Source organism: Tyto alba, unplaced genomic scaffold (genome assembly GCF_018691265.1).
Source record: "Tyto alba isolate M040663 unplaced genomic scaffold, T.alba_DEE_v4.0 Super-Scaffold_48, whole genome shotgun sequence".
Classification (NCBI taxonomy): Eukaryota; Metazoa; Chordata; class Aves; order Strigiformes; family Tytonidae; genus Tyto; species Tyto alba.
Genome location: NW_024881324.1, coordinates 5,533,446 through 5,548,017, shown reverse-complemented (window position 1 = coordinate 5,548,017; position 14,572 = coordinate 5,533,446).

The following is a 14,572-nucleotide window of genomic DNA, read 5'->3' as shown; positions in this document are numbered from 1 at the left end:
GTTAATGGCATTATACAATCCCTTGTCAGTCCTGCAGTGACCAGAGTTTTATTCAGCCCGTTTACAGTAGTTATCTCTGAAAGAAATTAATTTCATTCACTTCCAGAGTTGACCAGGTCATTCATTTAATTAAACTTCAGTAAGTATAAAAAAATCTGAGTGTTGCTTTCAGTTCAAATGGTCTTGTGGTATGTCCTATTTTAGCATATGGTACCAGGCAGATCGCCAGCTCTATATGGAAGGAGAATTTCAACAATATGTTGCAGTAAAGCATTCTCTTGGCTCCCCATTCAGAACTTACATCCACCTAAAGTATTCTTTCTTGCCTTTCCTTATTTCTAGGATCTTGACATAAAGTCATGAGCATTCACGCTGTAAGATTAGATTTAATGTGTTTCTTAAGACTCCCATTAACCTTTCAGAAAGTCTGACATTTCCTGATTCACCAGACAACTAAGTCTTTTTCTATCGGGGTAGACAGTCTCTTCTCAAATCACTTGCATGTGTCAATAATGACTCCTTTCTTCCCCCGTGAGCAGGAGGAGAGCAGGGCCCCAGCTTCCTTGGCTGAGGGGGGTTCCTTTTGCAACAGCTTGTGCACAAGCAAAAGGCAAAGATGGAAAAACTACATTAAGCAGCCTCACAGTCAAAAGCTTCTGCAGACAGCCCAGACATAGGTGGATTGAGCAGTAGATAATTCTTTATTAAGGTACTGACAGAAATTTAGTCTTTTAGGATGCATGTGAGCCTAAAGAAAAGCCACTATTATTCTTGAGTTTCCATTCCTGCTGAGCCAGCACCTGTTTGCACTTTTCCCTCATTCTGGGCAAGCAAAGATTCTCACTTAGCATGTAATAAAATGTTGTTTTATTTCCCCTGTAAGCCAAACACATTGACATCATTGGGTGTGTGCTTGGTTTATGGCCTAAGGATTTGGCCTTTTATATGTACACAATTATCTAGATTGCTTTTCCCCTCCTCCGCCCAGACTCAGGTCAAAACAGCAAGTCCCTCAGGTCTGTTTTTTAAATTCATTTTTGTGAGTGTCGTGTGCTTGCAGATCTATTTGATTTCCATGAGATATCAAGGTGTAAGTCATGCTGTAATCTTTAGACATTTGTTTATTTTGTAAAATTAGAAATCATCCAGTTTGGAATATTTGGCCAACTTGTTTTCTCCTGCAACTACAGAAATAAAATATCTTCTATAACCTAGATACTGTGAAAGATCTTGACTGAATTCTTGTATGTCCATGTAGAGTGATTTATCACTTGTTAATGGAGTCCCTATTGTATTATACTTTTGAGGAAGAAGAAAGGAAGGTTTGGTCTTTTGTCCTAGATTTTATTTTCTTCCCACAATCTAAGATGGCTCTCAGAAACATAAATGCTTATGATGTTTCCCACAGACATGAAGGACAAGATATACCATCAGGAATTCAATGCCACAAAAGCTGATACAAAGCACTATCTTTTATACTTGCTTGGAGGCCACACACAGCTTTTTTATGCAACTCATATGTTGGTTATTTCAAAGAAGAATCGCCTCTTCCTTTCCCCAGTGTTAACTCTAACTAAAAGAGTTGACAGGAAGTAGTCTGCTCTGTCTTATGTATCTCTGTATAACTATATATGTATACATATAAAAAAAATACATTGATCTATATATCTATCAGTATTGATATCTGTATTGATATCAGTGTATGTAGATTTTTATAGATATATATGTACATATCAATAGAAATATAAATAAATATCTATTTATTAAAATCTCACAATAGGTATCAGAATCAATATCCATAGACATTGATAGAGATATAGATATTGATAGGCATTGATCGTTTCTGATCTGCATATCGATATCAATAGGCATCAATACTTATTGACTTGGCACATAGTACTACCTATGGATTTGAATATTAATAAGTATTGATGTCTTTTGACAGGAGTTGGCATCAATACTTATTGATAATGTTAAGCATCAATAGGCCTAATAGATGAATTGGTAGATAACTATATGATTGATGCCCTACAATTGATAGGCACTGATACTTGTCAAAACCTATTTCAAAACCTGTTTTAGGCATTGAAGTCTTTTGATATCAAAATTGATCAGTGTCAGTATGTATGGATACCTATTCATATCAATAAGCATCTGTAGGGATTGTTATCTATCAATATTAACAGGCATTGATATCAACCAATATGCACAGGCATCAATATCTATCAATATTGATACAAACTGACAGCTATTGATATTTATACCTAATAATAGGCATTGATACTTATTGATAACAAAACCTATTGTTATCATTGGTCAAACATAACTATTGTTATCAATAGGAATTTACAGTTATATTTAACAGTACCTTTCAATTTTGATAGTCATTAATAGGCATCCATACCTAGATGCCTAGAATGCTCTAGTGCCTAGGGCTTTCAATACCAATAGGCATCAAAACCTATCAATATTAATAGACATCAATACTTAAAAATAACTATATCAGTGGGCACTGATGCTTATCAATATTGATACCTATGGATATTAACACTTATCACTAGTCATTCATAATAATGCCTCTCAATAAACGTTGACACTTTTTCTGTCAAAAGGCATTGATACCTACCAATGTAGATACCTTTTATATCAATGTACCAATAAGTCTCAATACCTATCAGCTTGGATACCTATTGCTATGTATTGATATCAAGAGATATTGATACAAATTGATACCTCTCCATATCCATACCTATTGATAGACATCAATATCTACTAATTTTTATACCTGTTGATAGTGATAGGTATCTTTGCCTGTTGTTTTGGATATTCATTTGGATCTCAATAGGCATTAATAAGTATTGAGATCAATATCTTTTAATATCAGTATTAAGATTCAAAACAGAGAGCTACTGAAGCTTATCAGTAGATATCAATGATACCTGTTGATACTGGTAGGCATTGATACCTATCAATAGTGATAGGCATCTTTATCTAACAATTTCAATACCTCTTGAATATACAATTTTAATACCTTAATTTATCACACATATAAATATGGATACCTATCAATAGTCACAATATAGTTTGATATTGATGGATATTGATAGGTTGATATCAATACTTACTTTGATATCAATACTACTACTACTTTTATAGTCATTGATGTTTACTGACATGGAAAGTATACATACTAATGTATACCAATATCAATAAGCATCAATGTCTATCTATTTGAATACCTACTGATACCTTCTGCCATCCATAATTACCAAGAAGCATCACTAGGCACCTCTATCTATCTATGTACTGTTTTCAACACCATTTTTTATGTAGATAAGTGTCAATAGCTATCAGTAGCTTTTGATGTTGATAGCCATCAAAACCTATCAATTTTTATATCAGTTAGAGTTATCAATATCCATAGGTAGTGATACCTATCAATATGGTTATGAATATTTAGCAATAGGCATTAACCTCTCAATTTTTATACCAATTTTACCATCAATAGTCATCAAGACCCATTCATTGGTCGGCATCAATAACTATTGATATTAATTGGCATCAATACCTTTCCATATAAAAAGGATAGGAGCCTAAAGATAGACATTGATTTAGATACTTATTATAGATATCAATACATATAGTTATCGATAGGTATAGAAATATACCAAGACCTATAGGCCTTAATTAGGATTTGATACCTTTTGATATCAATAGAAATCAATAGGTATCGATACTTACAGACATTGATATATATACTACAGGCATTGATAAACATCAATAGGCATTGATACCCACTGATACCTACTGATATTGTAAACTATGGATAGGTATCAATACCCATCTATTTTGATATCTATCAATAGGTAGCAATATCAATATGTCTGGGTACTTATCAGTACCTATCAATATCAGTACATGTTGATAGGCATCTACACCTATTGACTGATACCTATTTCCATCAATATATACCTATACTGATAAGCATCAGTGTCCAATACCTACCAGTTTTTATATTAATTTTGATATCAGTAAGCATCAATCCCTACAATATTGATACCTTTTGATATTGATAGTCATTGATAGGCAATCAATGCCTATTAATTTTGATGCCTATCAATTTTGACTCCTATCAATTAGTAATGATATGGATAGGTATCAGTAGGTATTGTCAACTATCCCTATCAACAGGCAATGTTAGGCATCTATACTTACTAGTTTCAATGTTGATTTCAATATCTATATGCATCAGTACCTATCAATATTGATACCTTTTGATTTTGATACTTACTGATAACAAAAGGCATATGTGTGTGCTAACACCAGTGGAGTTGCTCTTCACAGGGCTGCAAAAGACCCTGACTGCAGAGTTCAAGCAGGCATACTGCTGGCGTTTTCTATGGCCTCAGACTTCTGCTAAGAGTTGGTGTCATATACATTGTGCAACACCACTCCTCAGAAAACCACAGAGAACCTAACTCCTGGTGCTGAGGAACTGGCTGGAGGATTTCTACCAAAGAGAAGTGGAGGTTGGACCATACCTGATTTTTTAAAACACTGCTACCGAACATGAAAAACCTCATGTAATGTATCAAGTGAGAACGTATCAGGAGGTCCCTGAGAAGCAGACCTAGTAGTTTTGCAAAATGTAAGCACTTCTCTATTCGGTTGACCATCTTGAGCCATGAATCTGAACCACAAGGGCATTGTAATGCTAAAAGTTTACAAAACATTCAAGAGCACATGGGCTACGGTATGTTGTGTGCTCCCTATCCTCACACCCCTTCATTATTTCAGATAAAGAATAGTGAAATGACACTGAAACAAGTAATTTATATCAAGATGCTGAGGTGTTACCTCCTATTCAAACAGAATCAGACAAAAGACCTGTATAAAATCTGCTCACTGATGTTCTGAATACAGAAGAAGAACTCTCTAGAGTAATAAACAGTGGAATAAACTACTGATCTCTCAGGGCTGAATAAACAGTTTGGGGAATCACCTTAAATTTCTAAAATTCAAAATGTACCTTTATTTATCCCATACTAACTCCTACATACAATCAGTTTGTCTGACATAGAGAAACTTCACACATTAAGTATTCCTTCTGCGTACCTCTGTCAGAAATGAAAACCTGATTTGCACTAGGATCAAACTATACTTCTTGGCAATGCTATGATGATAAACTGTGATACAACAAGGAGGCCAGGGAACACTCTCACTTGTCAACAAGGACAACTTCTGCAGAGTATGTTGATAATGCAATTGTGTGCTGGAATAAAATGGTCGGATGGTCTGGCTCATATGGTGAAGAATAAATTATTGATATGGACTACATTTCTAAGACATCTTAATGTAAAGACTTACATGGAAAATGCCTCCATATAGATAACTCATGCATGAGTAGCATGTATTTTCATTATTGATTCACTAAAAGGATAATATTACTACTGCAAATGAAGGAAAATTGTCTCTATGGGTCAAATTCCATTTTAATGTTACTGCAGAGGAGGTAAAAAATACACTGGGGATTTTTTTTTTAGCCCATTCATCCAGTCCATCAGATGTACTCTAGTTTAGATGATGGTTTAACTTTTCCAAAACCATAGGCTAATATGTTGTGAGCTGCACTAAATATCTGAAGAATAATAAACAGATAAGAGCCTACTCCAAACAACTTAAGCATTAACAAGCTGGTGAATCATGAAAGATGTTAAACCTTCCTGGGTCGATGAGCATTTTGATAAAAACAGATGAGAAGTACAGAAGACAAACACCAGACGATGCATCACGTGTAGGTGATGAGTTTGTACTAAGAGAAGAAACTCAAATGCTTGCTGCTAATTTCGGTGCCATCCCAACTTGATTGCAGGGGCCCAGCTGCACAGTACCCCAGTGAGGGAGTGGGACAGATCCAGAGACAGTAGCCAGGTTCCGCCAAGAGTCCAGACCATGAGTCACATCCCTGGGGAGGGGGACGGGCTGGGATTTATGGGACCCGTGACCAGGCAGGGCAGGTCTGGGAGGAGCTGAAGACCATCATTGTTGTGGCATCACTTCGACAGGGACTGATGGACCCAGAGGGCTGAAATGGGGTCCTGAGCCGTGGGCAGGTTTGGGGGAAACCCACGGGGATGGGTAGGGGTGGTCAGCACTAGTGGTGCCCTTGGGGCCACGACAGCAAAGCAGCACTGCAAAAATTGGCTAGATGTGCATATAACCGACATGTATCATGCCAGGGATCCCCTACCAGACTGTAGCAGAGAATATTTCTTTGGAGAAAGCTTCCACACTTTCCTTCTACCCACGCCTACAGAATTTGAACAATGTTACAAAAGTATCAAAAGAAGACATCCCCAGCATGTTGGGTGCACCATAAAATAGACTGAGGGTGGCATTTCTGAAAACTTCTCTAAGAAAATATCACACTCCAGCAGAAGCGGAGCAAGGTCAGCACTGAGAGTATCCAAAAACCCCACACTGCCGTACACATGTCACTGCTGGAAAGGAATGTGAGCTATACAGTTCGTTCCATTTCAGAATATGAGGTTTCCCAGCCCTTGAGAGCTTTGGTATCTGAAATTCTAATGTTAGACCACTAAGGTTAAAACAGAGTAATGATAATCCAAGCTGGAGTATGATATATACAGTGCATTCAGCTTGCAAAGTGTCACAGACATGAAGGAAATAAATGCCATTATTTTTAAACTATATTTAGACTCTTAATTGCCAAGTATAAATCTAAATGTATGATTTTGAAATCTAAGCTATATAATCACATTTGAAAACTCTATGTTCAGCATGAAGTAATTATTAACTCTTCATTACCAAATAAAGAAAATTATTATTTTTTAAAAGTACTCAGCTATCTAATCTAATCTATCTAGATTTCTATTCTGTTCTCTTCCCAGTAATAATATATTACAATACATTGAAACATCTAAGTAAACTTTTAAGGAACTTATTTTTCCATGTACCTAGCCCAATAGTTTTCTATCTTTCACGGGGCCACTTCTAAGGTTTCAGAAAAAGTAGACAAGAAGAGTGGACCTGTTTCTAGAAGTTTTATAATTGCTATACAGAATATGTACACCTCACAGCTAAAAAGTTCAAAAACAGTAATACAGGAGCTGAGAGAGTTCTTGCCATTAAAGTATTGCACTGGTCTCTAAGCTTTTCCATATAGAAACAACTATATTGTTCTCCTATGAAAATTTCAAGAGAAATAGGCTACTTAGTTTATGGGGACATTCTTGTTGCTGATTAAGTGACCAGTTACACTGTCCATGCTAATAAACTAACACTAACATCATTCATCATCTCTTTCTTTGATTACCTCTAGCATACCCAGTCATTTCTACGTTTAGATGCTCGGCTCAAGCATAACCTGCACTGCTGTCAGCGAATCAGGGGTTTGCACCCGCACCCCACGATTGGGGTGCTGCAGGAGGTAACTCAGGCAGAGGGTGCATGGGTTACCCCAGCCAGATCCCCTGTGTGGACGACCAAGGGGCAGGACTCCAGGCAGTCACAGCACACTAGCCCCTCGGTCCAGGTGAAACCTTCCTCTTCAAAGGTGAAAGACAATGAGACATCGTTTCTCCCTCTTTCTCATGGCAAGAGCAATTATGTTCTCCCGAAGCCAGGACCACAGGGCATGTGATTTACCTAGGCCTAGGATGTCTTAATAACAACGTCTCTTAAGCAGCTGTGCCAATATTACTAAGAGTGCACAGACGGACTTGAGCAGCTAATCCATACTTTCTCTACATGGAAATGAACACAGGCTAGTCAATAAATTGATTTTTTCTAGATAAGTGAATTAAGACCACAGTGTGAAGGATGGCAGATGAACTCTTGAAGGAGTTTAAGCTACTACAAAAAATATGTTTCTCCGGTCTAGGATTTTCATGGGATTTTTGGTAATTTTGGTATTCGAGAAGTGAAAGAAAAATGGCAACTAGTATTTGTTATTAGTTTGTGTAGCTGGCAAATGTTTTTTTCTTTGCAAAGAAAATACAAGTGATTGAAGGTGAGAAGTTGCTATAGGGCAAAAAGATGTTACTGGAGGAGGAAGACAGTGAGCTACCCTGTCAAGGGGGAACTCAGCAGACTCTTTAATGATTCTGCTATGCTGAGGCAGGTTTAGGGGGACACCTGCCCTTTCAATTCTATTTCTGCATCCAAATTTTCTTCAGTTGTGTTTTATATATATAAACGCATATACACATTTCATACACTCTTTTTTTTTAAAACAAAACAAAACAAAACAAAACAAAACAAAACAAAACAAAACAAAGCAACATACTTCCTTGCCAACAACTAATACACTGTGGAACAGAAAATTAAACAATAAAGCCTCTTAGGTCTAGATTAATTATATCTAATTTTAGGTGCGTAAATGACACACAGCCTAGGCACAATGTCACCCTAGGTACCCTCTGTTGTCAAGACAGAGGGACAGGACACTTCCAGAGGGCACGTAAGTATTAAATGGTTTGAGATCACCCACACAAAGTGCCTATATGCGTCAACTGACAGTAGAAGGCAAGTGGACCAACCATAGTCTGAATTTAGGTACCTTAATTAGATGTCTGGTGTTAGGTGGGTTGACCAGTTTTATTTAAGCAGGAGGATGAATAGGGAACTTTCGAATGTAGAGTAAAAGGAAAACAAATCAGTAATACAGGTCAGTTTTACTTTCTAGACTCTAAAGGTCAGTTCAGAGTCACAGACAGGAATAAATAAAAATAATATTTTAAAAGGCTGAAGGAAAATCATTAATAACATTCCTTCAAGCTTTAAACATTTAAAATAAGGGTCAGAGAAAATCAGTTCTTGTTTCCTTGTTTCCCTGCTTTGTGTAACATCCTCAAAAGTGCACTTGGATGTTCAAAACCAGTAATTTTTTATATTGTCTGGAGGATTAAAGCTACTACTATTGGAAGCAGAATTTTCCTCTCTCTCTAAAATAATGCAAATATTTGTTTCACAAGAATCATCTTTGGCATGATGGAAAGCTTACTGAAATTGACAATAATTGTTCAAGCTAAACCCCAATATTCTATGTATTTCCATACCTTTTTATTGAATTACTTTCCTTTTTAAGATCTGTTATTAAAGAAAATAAGTACTACCTTTCAAACACAGCTGGAATAGTGGCAAGGGACAGGTCACCGGAGCATTAATTTGTAATGTCTTTTCACTCTTAAGATTGACGTTACATTTATAAGATAAAGTTACATTTGAGACAGGGAGTCTCCCTGAGTTATTAATAGCTTACTTAATTATCCTTCTTTCCTTGGCGCTAATACTTTAGAAGGCATTCAGAGGAGTTATGTGAACACACTGTGCTGTACTCAGAGCATGCATACCTTTGTTATATTTATCCATTTCCCTATCTATTTTAAATGCAATTTCCAAACTCCACTGATGTCATTCATTTTGTGGCTCTGAGGTGCAAAGATTACACATCATCCTCTGAGGCTAGCAGTGACAGAAATCGCTCAGGGTCACATTTCCAAAGCAAAAGTGAAACCCAGCAAAGCTTGTCTCTTGATCCCCCCCTGCTCGGGATGGTTTCTGGGGGCACCCAGCACTGGCAGCAATGGCTGCATGGCGCAGGAGCAGCGGCACTTCAGTCCTGACCTGCTGCCGAAACAGGAGCCCTGGGCCTGCCAGAGCATCCCAGACCCCCAGGCACTGACTCTCCCTCCTAAGGACACCTGGTCTGGCACTGAGCAAGCTGGGGAGGAGGTGGTAGTGTCACCCGTGGAGCCTCAAAGCTGCCGGCAGCTCTGGGGTGTGGGAGGAGGGTGGCTCATCAGAGGCCACGTGTAGCAGCATATTCACGTGCTGCCTGGGATCCTAAAAGTCAGTTCTACTGAACAGGGCCAAACCACTTCCACACTACAGCCTTAGGTGTAGGTTAGATTGGGACAAAGAGAGGGGTGGCGGTGGAAGAAAGCTGTTTTGGCTACTGTTGTGGCAAACAAATAAATTCGCACTACGATATTTGCATTTGCCATGAGAAACTGAAGTGGAGAGGGGAAAAAAACAAAACTAATTATTAGTCCTTTGAAAAGGCATGTGCATAGGAACTCATGCTGGAGTAACTTGGGATAATGCCAGCAGTAATAGCCCTGCCTTTAAAAGATCCCCTAATACTTGTTCCAACAGCTCAATCTATTTTCCTATTAAACTCCTTTAGCTATAGCCCAATACAGTGCCATTACACTGAGGTTCCTAAATCCATGGAAGTATTTTAAAGTCATACAGCTCAAAATGCAGCAGCCATCATCTGTGGAGGACCTAGAAAAAGCAGCTTTAACATTTAAATTTGTTTCTAAGAGTGCACAAAGGCTTTCTTTGCACCTAGACAGGAAGGTACATTATTATTGTGGAAGGTCACTTTCAGAGCAGCAAGAAAGTTTCACTAGGATAAATCCTTACATAATGGCTTATTACTATTTTCTCTAAATTAACTAATCCAATCCAATAGAAAGAGAAACCAGACTGGTTCAATTAAATTGGTCTGAAAATCCTTCTAGTTTCTGTACAAACCTCAGATTTTCTTGACTGCTGTTCAGGACAGATATCACACTGAGATATCTAATGAAGATCGGATGCAAATTATTGAAATAATATAGAGCAATCAGGTGAGAATTGGAAATTCAGATTCATTCTGTGTCTGCTAAGATGTCATTACTTAAGAAAAAAAATCAATCATTTCCACTGAGTTACTTGGAGACATTAAACACCACATGACAGAGATTATTCACATTTCACTAGCACCTAGGAGTGCCAGCCTCTCTAGTAAGAAATAGACTCCCTATGGATGCATCTAAACAAAGGGGAACTTTAGGCACATTGAAATGAGGTGCCCTAGCAAAGGACAAAAAAACCCAGAAAGCGGGGAAACAAAAGCTGATCAACTCAAACCTTCCAAAATTCCAGTCTAGTGCCCCAAATCACAAAATCAACTTTCCTCCATGTTCTGGCTATACCATCAGGCTGAATCATATTAATCATACAATCATTCCTCTTGATGGAGAGCAGCAATTTAAATTTTCTTGTGTTGTTTTTCTGTCCCTTGTACTCTAATGGCTATGTACATGCACGTGTTAGCCTCTCTCCTATGAGGCTGCTTTCCCTTTCAGCTGTTCGCCTCCCTGTTGGTTTTTTAAATCACATATTTAAACATTTACATTGGGACGGTTGTCTGGAGGCCTTGGTCCTGAGCTCTGGGAAAGCCAGACTAGGAAGACTGCCCAAGGGAAGCTAACATGGTCTCTCCTTCCAAGAAGCTGAGTAACATCTAGTTTCATTGCTTTCAGAGAAGGGGACCTTTTATACTCCCAAACTGCTCCACCCCCTGGCAGGATCAAGCTCGTATACAATACGCTGTCCCTGCTGCATGAGGTCAAGCCTGGTAATCTGTTCTTTTGTTGAAACTTGAGCTCAAGAGATGCAAGAAGCTAACAGTGGAGAGACTTGTGTAATTTATATCCCCACTCTCAACTCACTGCAGAAAAAACAGGCCAAAAGTGCAGAGGAGTTTGAGACTTGAAAATGAAACCTGGCCACTGGGATTTATTTTTCTCTAGTGATTTTAAGAGACCAAAAGAGTCTGCAATAGGTGTAGGCCAAATACTGAAGCTGTGTCTGTTCAAGTTTTGACTGCAGTGAGAATGGGCTTGGATGAAAACCACAGGAGGAATTCAGGATCTGGCCCCATGTGGGGTGTTTAGGGGAGACTGGTTGTCAGCAATTGGGTCAAGCCAACAACTTCTGTCTACTTAAAATAAAGTCATTATTCTCAAACCCACAGCAGTGCCTGCTCCTGATGACTGCTGCAGTCAGTGATTGAAACCAGAATTAGGCAAAGTCTTTCTCGGTCCCTGCTTCTAATTTAACTTCCCAGCCTTGTTATTTCTGGCTGTAAACATTTTTATTTTTTACTCTGAGAGACAGTTCAAAGTTTTCAGCTGATTGTGCCCAAGAAAGTTTTCTAGCCAGGAGCCTGTACTGCCTCTTGAACTTGCAAATAATTGGTCCAGCCAGGGATTTCTTCATTACTGAGGAACACTGGAGGAAATGCTCCGTAGGCATTGCAGGGGTAATCATAGGCTAACCTGTCCCAGGATATTTAATCTGTTAAATTGCACTTAATACTTATATCATGATAGTATCCAGAGGCCCCAGCAAGACCCCCAGTGACATAGAAATTGTAGAAATGCAGATGTTTACACGGTCTCTTTCCAAAAGCTAACAATCTAAAAGCAGCCCATAAAATGCATATTTAGAGAAAAACAATAAACCTCGTCATCACTGTAGTGAATAATCTTATTTGCTTGTATTAAATTTACTTTATTTATCTATCTACCCAGCAGTATCCAGTTGGTGTCAAATCAGCTAGCACAGAAATGGATATTTCTGTGCAAAACTCAGAGGAAATCTTGTAAGATCACTTTTTTGCTATTCTTTTGGATAGCTGCAGTTATTCCCTGTTAAAATGATTAGTACTTTAAATGAATGAGATCACCTACTGAATAAAAGCACAGCCAAGCCACACTCATAACATGATCTCATGCAGGCTTGTCTTCAAGAATGCACCCCTGAGAGTTTTCTACAATTGTTCATCCAATTGTTGTATGTAACCTCTGTTCAGAAAGGAAATGTGGCTGACAAAATCAACTGAAAAAGAGCCCACTAGTGCCAGAAAAAATATTAAAAAGTGTTTGTGCCTGGGTATTTTAATATATATTCTTTTCTCATCATCAAAAAAGAATCCACTCATTTAAAAAAAAATATACATAATGCTAATTTTCACATACAAGGGCCATTCATTTTTTTTTCAAAGGGGGCTCATGAGACTGGGCTTTAAATAAGCTATGCATGAGTGTCTCCATACCCTAGAACCAAATATAGCAGAACACCCTCTCTCCTTCTGGCACCCATGTAGTGCAGCACTGTCTCCACAGCTCCGCCACCAATAGTGTTTTTATCTCATCTACAAAAAAGCAAGAAATCACTGTTTTGTAGGAAGGAATGGAAGCACTGGGAGAAAAAAATACCCATCAGTTGAAGAGTGTCTTGGTGCTAAAGAAGGCAGATGATTCCTTGTCAGATTTTCAAAATTCATCTTACACTTGTGAAAAGTTCCACATCTGCATAGATGTCCAAAAATCCAGCAGGATGTAAGGGACTTGCTGAGATTCACAGAGGGATGTGTGCAGCAGAGAGGGCACTTGAACCATGTCACCAGATCCCCAGACTAGACTCATAATCACTAGCTCATCCTTCTTCCCATTTCACTGCTGAGGAGGTCACCAGGAACTCAGACATTACACAACATTGACTTTCTGTCTCTTTGAAGAAGAACTTTGATCCTTGCAGTTGGACAATTCTAGCCCAGGCAGCTCATTGCATTAGGTTGTCCACATGCCAGCTCTGTGCAGAGGCTAAAGAGAAACTTCACTGCACAAAATAGAGAAACATAAAGACGTGGTTAGAATGGGAAAGCATAAGCAGTCAGAAGAAAAAAGAAAATAAAATACGAGAAAAGGGGAAGAGAAGCAAGCAGGGGACAGATGGGAGCCAAAAAGAAAGAAACGGCCACTAGTTTTGTGGCATGGATTTCGAAAGCCTTTCTATGAGAACTAAATATATGGTATTACTTAGCAGTTAGCATTCAGAAATTACATTACAGTTGGTGAGCACCTTTGACTGGGACAGCAGGCAGACATGATGCTGCAGATAACATGCCAAATATCTCATTTACCAATGGATTTTTAGCAAGTCCATTTCATGATCTTCTACTGTATAAGTCATGGGTCACATTGACAAACTAGTACAAGCACTCAGTGGTAGTGTGAGCTACCATCTTGTTTGCACAAAATACCATCCAATGGTACTGCACCTCTAAAGCACACAAATGAGTTTTTCATTCTGCTTAATGGCTTTCTAGGCAAAGATAGTCTCCCCGCACTCTCTCAAATGCAGATTTTCAGGATATCACACTCTGTCCCAAACTGCCTCTTGGTTTTCTGACAGTGCCACTGGCTTTTTGAAGTCTTTTGTCTTTCTTTGATTATTGGTGGATAATGTCAATCAAGTGTCCCCACACATTTTAATGTTTCTGCTATGTGGAGGTTACCTGATACCCACCCAGGGCATGTGACCCTCAAAACTGAAGAAATATGTAAAGGTATATGTACAAAACAGTGACACAGGAGAACCACCACACTGCAAGTCTCCACAGTTGTGTTTGTGGCAGGAGGGTAAATGTTCATGCTTGGCGTGCTTACCCAAGTAGGGAGATTTCCTAACAGGGGCAATGAATGGGTCCGGGTGATTTTTGTTCTCTACTAGATGGTATGAAAGGAACTTCTCATATGTGATTTCAGCATTTTTGTGTGTGTGTGTGTGAGAGAAAAGTTCTGAATTTATATTTAACTTCATTTGAGCAGGACTGACTGCTGTTTTCACTTTTCCTAACTGGAAAGCCTGGGCCTGATTCTCAGCTGATGTAATCTGGCACAGTTCCACCTAAAGCAATGAAGTGCACGGG